We start from the raw sequence: 13531 nt of genomic DNA, 5'->3' as shown, positions 1-13531 counted from the left end.
TATATGTATGAGATATTTTTTTCGTAAATATATTCATTATTGACATATAATATAGTACATTCTGAATGCAAAGTATTATTTTTTCGTCTGGTAATTGTATGATAATACACACAGTCAGCTTCCTTGAATTAATTACACCGACATAACAATTGCGATATTTATTATATATTTTTTTGGTGAATGAGCGTATTTTAATTACTCAGTATAATTGTAAATAGCATCTATAAACATCATATTAAACGATTTTATAAGAAGGGTTCAAACTGGTGGATAGGGGGTACACTTAAATGTTACAGAAGTGATCGCCATATTTTTTACCTAAAATTGAGAGTAGAATCATAATCTCGCACATAACCTGATAAATGTCGTCGAAGGCAGCACTAATCAAGATAAAAGCACATTACTGTAATTTGTGGAAAGGTTAACATGTCATTTTACTGCAGTCAGATAGACGATAATCATAAAGATTGCACACGCAATCTATGTTATTACAGATGATGTATTTATTACCTATTTAGAGAAGGATAATGTATTGTCCAATTCCACATTCATTCGATGACAATGAAGCATTGCAGCGGGAGTGAAAGTAAAGTGAACTATATGTCACGATGGTTGGCATTCTTAAGTCAGGCTACAATTTGTTGTGGCACTGCTCGTCAAAATAATAATTAGCTAATGTGATTACTTTGAAACATATAACACGCTATGGAAATTACGCCATAAATACACAAGTATACTACGATAGAGTTGATAGAATATGCTTTTGGGAGTACATTCGGGGTAAGTAAACCTTATTGTATTATATACGAGTACACATTCGAAACACTATTGCAATGTATAATATATTGTCATAAACTGGAGTTCGATTTCTATATTTGATTTTCAACATGCACTACATATACGCACATTGTATTATCATAGTACATTGCACAGCTAACAGTTAATCCGCTGTAAGTAGTAACGGGATGAAAAACATGCGTTCACTGCTTTGCTTGTAACAGTACCAAAGTGTGTCTTCATTACGTGCAGTCAGTGAGACGATCAACATAATAAAAACGGAGACGTCTTTTCAGATTTGGTTGTGTTAATTAAATGTAGAAAATGTAAGAATTTGTCGTTCATTATAGATATATCTACCATATGTTCACACGCTTGCGATGGGTTCGTAAGCCGATCGGCACCTGCAGTAGTTATATTTGCAGTTGTGAGCATGTGTATGTTGTTTACCTTCAGAGCGGGCTTTGCAGCAGATAATAACCGTAGCACAAGCAAATGACAGTCCGATCGCCAAGAAGATTCCCCCTACTATGAGAAATATATTTACTCCATTCACCTGTATTGGTGCAAATACAGATCCAACGCCGAGGAAAATAAACGCGGGGAGAAAAGACGATATCGATAAAATAAGACAAATTATTCCGTATAGTAGTTTCAGTTCCACCGGAGGAATGAAATAATTCTGTCGGCTTCTGACTTGTGTAGCAATATTATCCATACTATCGCTGTCTTCAAAATCACTTGAATCCATGATTGTGTTATTGCTGTTGCAGGCAACAGCATGAATCCGTGTAATCAATGTTTTCACATGTGGTCGAGGCACTCAAGTGGTTTCGCCGGCCATTGAAGTCCAATACTGCGTTGTTCTTTGAAAGACTGTCGACGTGGCAATATTCTTCTGAAATTAAAAGAGACACAACGTGGTTTAACTCCATTCAATTAGGCATAGCATTTACGTGTGCAGTGATTGCCATCGGGAAACTCGTATGCGAATGTTTCCAACCTACTCATAACGTAGATCAATCACATGTTTCTGAATGCTGTGCGTTATTAATGTGTTAGCAAGGCGACGTGGCTCAATGGGATACCGTATAACGTCTCGGCCAACCTCATAATATATGTGTTCAATGTGTCTAAGTTCACGGATGGCGGCGTTTTATATCACATACGGGTAGAGAAAACAAAAGTCTTTCACATTCGTATATGTATTGTAGATAAATTTAAATATGAAACTCTTGAACTTAGTTATAGCTGTCTCTATTCGATGCGGCTCATTGGAGACATTACAAGTAAAATAACGACACAAGGATTCGTAGTAATGGGAGTAATAACGGTATGGATTCAAACAATATTAACACAATATTACACATTGGAGTAACAGGTATGTTCGTGCGTGACAATGATATCCTTATATATCGCAGTCATGATATGTGGTATATATGTCGACTTAACTGCGCGCCCAAAATATCAATAAACAACGTATGAAACATAGATTTGCTGAATACTGACTAGTAGGCAACCAACTATAATTATAGTATTGTGGATGATTCACCGATACCGGAATCTGTAATGATATAATGAAGTTAATATTTCCCTATCATTACTTGCCGTGTACAAGTAAAATATGCTTGATCTGAGATGTACACCTTCACTGTAATTGTGCGTTCATCGTCATCAAATGCGGTTAGTGATTAAGCAACCGTCATTAGTCCTGTTTAAAGAAAACTCATCCAAAAATAAAGATAACAACCAATATGCGTCGAGTTATCTCTCGTGAAGATAAGACAAGTGTGCATACAAAATAGCCAACTTAATCAGCCATATAAGCATAGAGTTACAGTGTTTTGCAATTATTTTCCCGTGTTTAGTTTGCAGACCGGGTAAAGATAGAGAGGCACATTCTAGAATAAGGTGGGCGGCGAAACTATTTTAGTAATGCTTTTCAAACCCACATCACGAATGGCCATTTGCAAATGAACACTTATTACATATTGGCCACACACATGTTTATAAAATGACGTCGTCGTCGTTTTGCAATTTACGTTTACTGCGTTGTATTCTCATTGGAATCACAAAGAAATGTGGAAAAATAAATTTAATTTATTGTATGATCATAAGAATATCAAGTATAATATATCAGCAGGAATGTTCTTTAAATTTATTAGTCGAATACATAATAAACCATGGACACTGGGACAGCAAATCACTGTGATATTACATCAACTGTAACATTACTGGTAATATCAGTGTGATACAATTACATTATTATACAATTATATCAACATCGAGATAGCAGCTCATTGTTATACAATGAAGTACATCTACATTAATATAATCTTAGTCTGATTCAATGATAATATATCATCGTTGAGGTAGCAGTTGACTACAAGACAACAGTAACATGTAACATTAAAGTAGTTGCTTAGTGTGATACAATAATATTACATCAACATTAAAGTAGTGATTTGGTGTGATACAATGATATTGCATCACAATTAAGGTAGTGATTTGGTGTGATACAATAATATTGCATCATCATTAAAGTAGTGATTTGGCGTGATACAATAATATTGCATCAACATTAAAGTAGTGATTTGGTGAGATACAATGATATTGCATCACAATTAAGGTAGTGATTTGGTGTGATACAATAATATTGCATCAACATTAAAGTAGTGATTTGGCGTGATACAATAATATTGCATCAACATTAAAGTAGTGATTTGGTGTGATACAATAATATTGCATCAACATTAAAGTAGTGATTTGGTGTGATACAATGATATTGCATCACAATTAAGGTAGTGATTTGGTGTGATACAATAATATTGCATCAACATTAAAGTAGTGATTTGGCGTGATACAATAATATTGCATCAACATTAAAGTAGTGATTTGGTGAGATACAATGATATTGCATCACAATTAAGCTGGTGATTTGGTGTGATACAATAATAATTGCATCAACATTAAAGTAGTGATTTGATGTGATACAATAATATTGCATCAACATTAAGGTAGAAATTTGGTGTGATACAATAATATTGCATCAACATTAAAGTAGTGATTTGATGCGATACAATAATATTGCATCAACATTAAAGTAGTGATTTGGTGTGATACAATAATATTGCATCAACATTAAAGTAGTGATTTGGTGTGATACAATGATATTGCATCACAATTAAGGTAGTGATTTGGTGTGATACAATAATATTGTATCAACATTAAAGTAGTGATTTGGCGTGATACAATAATATTGCATCAACATTAAAGTAGTGATTTGGTGAGATACAATGATATTGCATCACAATTAAGGTAGTGATTTGGTGTGATACAATAATATTGCATCAACATTAAAGTAGTGATTTGATGTGATACAATAATATTGCATCAACATTAAGGTAGTGATTTGGTGTGATACAATAATATTGCATCAACATTAAAGTAGTGATTTGATGCGATACAATAATATTGCATCAACATTAAAGTAGTGATTTGGTGTGATACAATAATATTGCATCAACATTAAAGTAGTGATTTGGTGTGATACAATAATAATTGCATCAACATTAAAGTACTGATTTGGTGTGATACAATAATATTGCATCAACATTAAAGTAGTGATTTGATGTGATACAATAATAATTGCATCAACATTAAAGTAGTGATTTGATGTGATACAATAATATTGCATTAACATTAAAGTAGTGATTTGATGTGATACAATAATATTGCATCAACATTAAAGTAGTGATTTGATTTGATGTGATACAATAATAATTGCATCAACATTAAAGTAGTGATTTGGTGTGATACAATAATAATTGCATCAACATTAAAGTAGTGATTTGATGTGATACAATAATATTGCATTAACATTAAAGTAGTGATTTGATGTGATACAATAATATTGCATCAACATTAAAGTAGTGATTTGATTTGATGTGATACAATAATAATTGCATCAACATTAAAGTAGTGATTTGATGTGATACAATAATAATTGCATCAACATTAAAGTAGTGATTTGATGTGATACAATAATAATTGCATCAACATTAAAGTAGTGATTTGATGTGATACAATAATAATTGCATCAACATTAAAGTAGTGATTTGATGTGATACAATAATATTGCATTAACATTAAAGTAGTGATTTGATGTGATACAATAATATTGCATTAACATTAAAGTAGTGATTTGATGTGATACAATAATAATTGCATCAACATTAAAGTAGTGATTTGATGTGATACAATAATAATTGCATCAACATTAAAGTAGTGATTTTATGTGATACAATAATAATTGCATTAACATTACAGTAGTGATTTTATGTGATACAATAATAATTGCATCAAAATTAAGGTAGTCGCTTACTGTGATACAATGATATTACATTAACATTGAGGTAGTGACGCCCGAATATTCTGTAGAAGATTTTACAATATGACAAAAATGAAATTGTTTTGACAGAATTACAACAGTTAGTAATCAAAACTATCATAATGAAAATTATAGTGAAATGTAGAATATTTCTAATGCACTGCAACTGTTCTGGCATCAAAGTAATTATCTCATTGCGGAAATGCGATTTTTTTAGTAATATTGATTTGAACACCTGTTCCATAAGTGCTCAGCTGATATGAAAAAATGATGTTTTCACTTAATTAGGTGACAGGAGACAGACACACGTATGAATTTAATAGAGGGAACTTAATGTAAATGTTAATAGTCGGCATTTTACTCGTAAGTTTAGGTATATTTTAAAGAAATATTTACCAACATCCGCCAAATGTGTTTTCACGAACACTACGAAGGAGGTAAAGATAAGCACTCATCCTGTAGCGAACATCGATGTATAATATATATATATATATATACATACATATATTGTGACTGTCCCCAAAGACTACTTTGGGCGGAAGTGTGGACGAATTAAAGATTGTATCTGACTATTTGTTTTAATCTCATATTCAAGTGCACGTGTAAGTTTAGGTTAGTGCGGAGTGAAAGGGGTCAGGTGTGTGTCGATAGTGTATATTAGTGCACAATTGAAGGGGTTAAAAGGACAAGAACGATAATATAATTTCACCACCTGCCACACCTAACTTAGTATATTTCACGATGATCCAAGTTCAAGTTAGAATCCAAGAACTCCTCTGACTCAGAGGAACAATTAATATATACAATGATTGTAGGTAACATTTATGTCGGTTTTGATCAGAAACAACTTTCGCAAATAATTATTTAGGAGATTATAGCACGGGCCGTTTATAACGTGGTGTTAAGCGTGGATGTAACGTCGATGAACTTCACAAACAGCCGGCCGTGGTTCAGCGCATGCCTCTGCCATGTAAGGCGGCTCCTGAAATGTGTTATTCCGTCTCCGTCCAGAACACTGAAAGTAAAAGTTCATATTTGTGTAACTGGTGTATCCCCCCTCCCTGATATTAAAGCAAGTCGTTGAAGCACGAAAGAGCTGTCGGCATTGGAGACAGATAACAAAAAAATATTGTTACTTCAACTTCCATACAAAAACAATATGATTTGACCTCTATTGCCTACACTTATTATCCTAAAAAACAATTATTCCACTCTCAACTTAAACTAATGTCGCAAGTTTAGATGTGAGCTAAAAGACTGCATTAATGAATTTAGAATGAAGTTACGCTTCTATGATTGCTGAAACTTTGCAGGCACAATGATGTTGTTTCAATTAATAGTTGCATGAAGATAACGATTTGTCATTTCCCTGCCTTTAAGGTTCTAGTTTGGATTATATTCTCATTGTGGGATTTAGCAGTTTAGAATAAACACGTGTTTTATAGACAATAAACGTGTTGTTGTATTCATCTGTATTATTTTCTAAATTAATATCTACAAGACATAGCCTAGTTTTAGTGGTAACGTGGAACCGACACGCATGTAACGTTGTCAGTGAATGGCGACGATATGATCCGGTGTAAATAACACTACGCTTAAACAGTACAAATCAAGCAAACTGTTTTATGAAAATTGTGATTCCTCCAATAAGCCTCTAAACAAATCTACGTAGCACTGCATCACATTTAATAGCTTTCTTATACCGCTCTTTTCCTGTAATGATTTATGTGACGGTTACCATAGCAACACATACAAATAATGATTACCTGGCCATAATGACATGTAATTGGGCGAGATTTTAGCTGATACTTTGTATCGTATTTACTCACGTTTCCTTAATGCCAGATGAGGCGATCCAATACGTGTGTTTGATGAAAATAGACACCACTGAGGCAGAAACAATGGAAAAATATCAAACTGCTAATAATGGTCTGTTTTCACAGAGTATAATCATTTTCCACCTAAATGTGCTTGATCGATTATTTTGTTAATCTAGATTTATGATCAAACACTGTTCTGTCTGCCTAAGTGGGGTGAACAAATTTAGACCAGAAATTGAACTCGGTTCATCAGATACACTTCTGTAGCTCTATGTGAATCTCACAGCTAGCTATAAAATACCTCGCTTCGGGGATCCAATACTAAAAGATTATAGCGTACATTGAACTAGTGTCACACACAACTCTACATAATCACAATTTAAGAATATGGTGCCTTTCACTTAGATTGTATAACTCTAAATTAGAACATGTCACTAGCGCAATATTGATAAAATGATGGATTATATTCAACAACAGATATCATTTATTTTGTTTATTTCAATCACAAATCCAGCAATTTATTGTTTCTTAAAAGCATATTATAACATGATGAATCATATCGCAGTGACTAAATGTGTTGTTAATTATTAAGAAAATAAATCAGATACGTACTGTGTTTATGTGCACAATGAGAATGAATAAACAAACAACAAACAAAAAAACCATGATAAACTTGCTATCATGTAAAAATAGTTAAAATGACGAGTATATTTCTCCATACGAAACGCCAATCAACAATAAACAATACAAATCGTTGCAATGACACCATTCTACAGACGTATGACATAAATATCTCTTATACATTCGACTATATAACTTTACTTTCACATTATTTTATGGGATGTCTACACCGACCATGAAGAGAAGCCAAATCGATTTTATAAAATTATATAGCTTGTTGAAATCAAACGTTGTCAGCAAGACTTAGTCGCATCAAAGAGGGGCATTTATAACAGATTTTCATTTCTTTTAAATGGTCGACAACCTTTACGCGACCGCTTTGCAAGCGTTCTTAAAGCCACGTAGCTGCTCGACTCCAAGCGGCGTATTTGATATCTCTTGGAGGCGTAGTATCGGTGTCGTTTGATCTACTCAAGAGACGTATGGCACGATCACCAATAACTCGTGCTATTAAGGCGACTCGTGGGTAAAGACCCAGTAAAGAGTATACATGGCTTACTGCAAAATATACCACAATATACATCATTAAGCAAGCTGTGCCGTAAAATTAAATGCCTAAGATATTGTCACTTACCGATTCCGACGTATGGGTACGTTGCGTGTTTTGCTCTGCGCTGAGTCCGTGTGGCGTTGCTGCTTGCAGCAGGTGTCAGTCGTATGACGCATGTGCCGCTATTATCACGTGACGCAAGCACCGCACCGATCATTTTAATGAATCTATCCAGACATTGTGAAATCAGGGCACATATCACTCTAAGGCAAAGCGTTGCTCCTTGGCAATAACCTTAATTGTCGTTGACCTTCTGTACTGTTTCTGAGGTTATGCCGCTCACATTGCTTATTAATTTCATGTCCGAAACTTGTATTTAAAGTCACTGGAAAGCGATGAAGTGAATCGATCTACACCGGCAACGAATATCTCCCTAAAAGTATAAACACAAAACTTACTTCGAACCCTGGGGAAAGGAGTGTTTCTCTAAATTATTCAGTATCTTGCGGACTAATTCTCGCTTGTTTGAGTACAATTTTGGTAATACAAAACTGCAATATTTTCCACCGGATTAAATGACTGCACGTTGAGACGAGGATCATCGGCCTATCGTATTTGCTTTATATACCACTTATGTTTGGTATTGCATTCAATTTATTTTGGGAAACACAGAACAGCGTCGAATAGCGAACGCAGAGCATGTACTTCGATTTTCATCCAAGATATCGTTGCAATACACAAAGAATTTAAGTAAAATCAATATAGCGTATAGACCACCTTATTGCAATTTAAACCGAACTCGCTATACGTACGTACAAACTTTATGAATATCGACTTATTTGGTGCTAAGTGATACTAATGACTTATAATTTTTTGTTTTCTTTAAAGCAAATCAAAAATATAATATATATCCCACACAGAAAACGTATGTATATATTTGCTTTGATCTAAAATAAATCCGAGTATAGCAGTATAACGGCTAGTAATGGCAGCTAGTATCAATCCAGATATCGGCATAGAAACAATCTCTTACCAGGCTGTGAAAAATGAGAGCAGTTGGAAATCTACATAAATCGATATAGGTTGCAATGTTATCGTATAAATTCAAGTTTGTGGCTGACAGTTAGCATATAAACAAAGCAACACGCCTGGGCTTATCGGCATACAAGCTTTGATTTTTGTCCACAATCAGACCGACATATAGGTAAGGCTTAAGTATCATTAGAAGAGAAACATCAACTTCTTCTTACTTTTGCATGTTATTGTAATTGGTGAAAATTAACATTGCTCATTTCCACAGCACCTAGTGACCTCATTATTCATTTCCACAGCACCTAGCGACCTCATAATTCATTCACCTGACACACAGGTTGCATCTCAAGCGTAGACATGTCACAATTACATAATAAATTAAAATATTACCATAGAACAATATTATATATCAGAGACCCTTTACTCCATACACGTGCTGCAGTTGTCAATTACAGATAAAAAAGATCGTATAGTATATCACGTGTTTTGAAATTGTTTCATGAATTTGAACCATGGATATGGTGTGCATATCTTGGAAGTATGTACTGGATTGAGAAATCTAATAATGGTGTCCTGGAGGACACCGGGATTGAAGAACGTTGTCCGTATAATCGGGATTCGTGCCTAAAAACAGAAAAAAAAGATAAAAGAAATGCGTCCATGAAGACGTATTAAATGTATAAATTATATGTATGGTCTAGTATAGATTGCATGCATGGAAATAGTGTAGCTTTTACGTGCAAGGGTGTGAATTGTACATATGGGCAGCGTTGATCGCTGTCTAGTTTGGATAAATGATTTCTGCATATCTTTCAAAACCACCATTGCGATACTGTGGCGGTGAATAATCGGATATACAATGCGTTGGGGTAGAAAAGACATCACCATGTTATGTCTCTAATAACACGTGAACTCATCGAGCAAAATCACTTTTAAATCATGTTGCTCTCTAATGTCACGTTTCGAACAATCACACCACTGAGATGTAATAAACTATATATAAATATATTAAATATTGCCAAGCCTTTTTTCCAATTTCCTTAACAATTATTAGTAGTCTTGAAAAACCGGAACCGCACAATTAAACCAGATTAAACTGGTTGGTATTTGGATATGTGCTTCGACGTTGCTGAATGACATATCAAAACAAATTGTTGCCAATTATTTGTTGCCATGATATCCGATGTGTTGTAATGTATAATAATGATAAAAAAAACGCACTTAGACAATATGTTTTCATCTAAACGCGTGCTTATGTATTATGTTAATTTTCACTCGGCCACACTATTGCTAATTGTATGACTGCAATTACCACATTCCGGATTGAAAAAAAATACTCTAAACGTGACTGACATACTGGTGACGCTTTTCTGATCATCAAATTGGAGACTATTAAGGTAGCAACAGGGGTAAAACGTGTTAAGAATTGATCTGTGACATTGTAATAACCATTCTACTATAACAACATACACCTCGTCTCTCAGCCTACATATAAGCAAATACGGCACTGCATTGTCCACCGTTGTTTTCTAACTACATCCAATAACTGTGGCTATATTACGGACAGCGGATTGTCGGTCGAATGTCTGTAGTTGTTCGATCATAGCTAAAAAAAGCAGATACAGAAAAACTAACACGTAGTCATATAGCATACAGCGTTATGAATTTACTGTGTATCTCAAGGGTCATCGCGTGACTGAAGGTGTTTTTCAATAGTATGAATAGTAAAAAAATAGCAAAATAGGCCTCACGCAGTTCTGTGGATAAATATTGATACGGCATACTGTCAGCATCTTTTTTTTATATTACCTAAAACTCTGTAAATTGAAGTGTGCATGGAATCATGGGTCGAAACTTTGTACATTGTCGTGTGATAACTGTCATGAAATTGATTGACATGTCATACTTGTTTACAACTCTTGAAGGACAATTGGAATCTACTAGGTGTGCTTGTGATTTACATAAGGAAAGATGTTTACGATCCAGTGACTTGCTTACATGAGTGTCTGCATGTCATCGTGAGACCTAATTCTGATTGGCTCCAGTGGAAACCCAGGTGGTGTATCTGAATCAGGGTCATTTATGCCCTATAAATAGACTAGACTGAGGACAGTTGGGGTCCACCATTTCAACTGAGTACTGCTGCGATATTGTGAGACAAGATATATAAGCTTCAATCATTCTGTGAGACTTATATGAACTTCTCTGCCTTCTCCTGATATCAGCGGTGCCCTCCAGAATAACAGCGTTCCTCTGCAAGCAATACTTCTGTATCTCTTCGTTGTTGTATTTCAGAAGCCATTGACTGTCATAAACTAATGCACACTTCCCTAATTTTAGTGAATTAATTCATTATATTATTTTAAGCCTTGTTTCTTGGAATTATTTAAGCCAGGAGCCTTAACTTGATATTTTGGTGTGTGTGAATTTTATTTTCACACCACTGATTTGTCAGCCCCATTCAAGCAGTGGAAGGACCCATGACTCCAATCTCATGAGAAGAGTAGAAAAACATCGAACGGACAACCTGAATTTCTAGAATAATAATACGCATTTTTCTCAAATCATAGATTCAGCAAATAAAAATCAGAAGAGGCAAATCATTAAATCCAGTTTTCAATTTTCCCCCCAAATTTGTGTTAATGATTTACACAAAGGAAGTTGTTTTGTATTAGTACATTGTTTTTTGTATTAACTACTTAACAGTATTTACTATGTAACGGACATCTGCACAGATATGTTAAACAATTATAGACACATAAATAAAAGAAATGTGTTCACAATAAAATGATTATACATAGCTGTCATGCAGCGTATTCAAACATGTTCTGAAGAATAAATATTTGCCAGAAATAGCAATGTATGCGTTTTACCAGTTTGAAACATCATACCTTTCTCTATTATATTAGTAGGCAGATATTAATTAGACATGCACAATTTGATATTTCGGAATCATGAAAAGTGGGTAATTTAAGTATTGTCATATATTACCTTTGGCCTAAATATACGATGTGTATTTGATTTAGAATTGCTATTTAATTCAGACCCCTACATCTGTAAATGAGCATCCAAACATCACTACCATTATTTGTAAAATGATTGTAATACTTTTTCTATACTTCCTCATAACCGTGCATTATATGATAGTGCCCAGAAAACGACAGATGAGCGTATCTAGAATTGCTTTTTATAACTACCTGAGATCGAATAACAAGTTATTGGACAGATTTTCACATGAAATATCCCCATTGCTGCCGGTTCATTTACTTGTTATTGAAGAAAGGATAAAGTGTTTTCAGTTTGCTAGACTTGGTGAGGTGAATTTTATTATGACTAAGTCTGAATTATTTAGCATATATATGCTGGGATCATGGATCATGTAACATGATAAGGACACTGTGTAAAGATTCAATTACGATTCAGCGCCAACTTAAACCTCTTCTGAAAAATCGCATAATAATCGCTGAGAAGATTTTTACATTTTAGTTGTATATCTATATTCATTACCTGTTCCTTCGACAAGATACTTCAAATATATTACAGTACATAATTTGTGAAAGGTAAACCATAGTAATTAACACATTTTTTTGCTCACTTTAACATCTCGAGGTATGTGACTCGCACGATTGACAGATGTAAGCATTTTATTTTGGGTAATTAATTTCTTATCAATAATGTACTTGTTTATGTTGAAAATTACACTGTTATTGTGTTGGATCATGTGATTAATGGTTGTAGTAAGATTTTTGTTAACCCTAATCTTGTCAGACCCATGTATTTTTACATTGACTTGACAACTTAAAGGTCACTGTGGTTGTGGTATTGATTAAAACATTTGTTTAACAAATAATATGTGGTTTTATGAGCATACGCATGATTGATGCAACAATATTAAACGGTGTGTGCATTTCATTGATTTCGCTGTGCTAGACAGTAGACACTATGATATCCCATTGTACAGTAAAACGGTTGAAGTTATATTGCATCTCAAATAAAATAAAATATGCTATAAAAATCTATCCCATAAATAATGGCAGGTAATAAAACACTGTATAATATTTTCCACATCTCCATACTATTGCATTACAAATCCTACTTGTCTGGGTTGGTCGATTCAACCATATTGAATTGTTGACATGGTGGTTGACAATGTCTTAATATAGTAATATGCTCGCGGTTTTAACATAGAATAGAATATACTCCAAATTTAGTAACGGTGTTACCAATGCAGTCACTAACCCTAAATATGACAAATCCAGGGTGGATATTAATGGACGGTAATTATTTAAAGAAAGGCGAAATAAATACAGACAGAATATCAAATTCATGATCCTACTTATT

General features: G+C 34.0%; 1 long non-coding RNA gene across 1 annotated transcript; it reads right to left on the bottom strand.

The window, feature by feature from the left end:
* On the bottom strand, positions 1–8278 carry LOC146739208 (uncharacterized). The gene is made up of 2 exons (XR_014930129.1): positions 8243–8278; positions 1–1675 (listed from the first exon to the last, which is right to left on the bottom strand). It is a non-coding gene; the product is annotated as an uncharacterized LOC146739208 (long non-coding RNA).
* Between the last annotated feature and the right edge of the window lie 5253 nt (positions 8279–13531).

Source organism: Saccoglossus kowalevskii, chromosome 8 (genome assembly GCF_978046115.1).
Source record: "Saccoglossus kowalevskii chromosome 8, keSacKowa6.1, whole genome shotgun sequence".
NCBI lineage: Eukaryota > Metazoa > Hemichordata > Enteropneusta > Harrimaniidae > Saccoglossus > Saccoglossus kowalevskii.
Note: the sequence above shows the minus strand (reverse complement) of the source record. Positions and strands in the feature narration are given on the sequence as shown.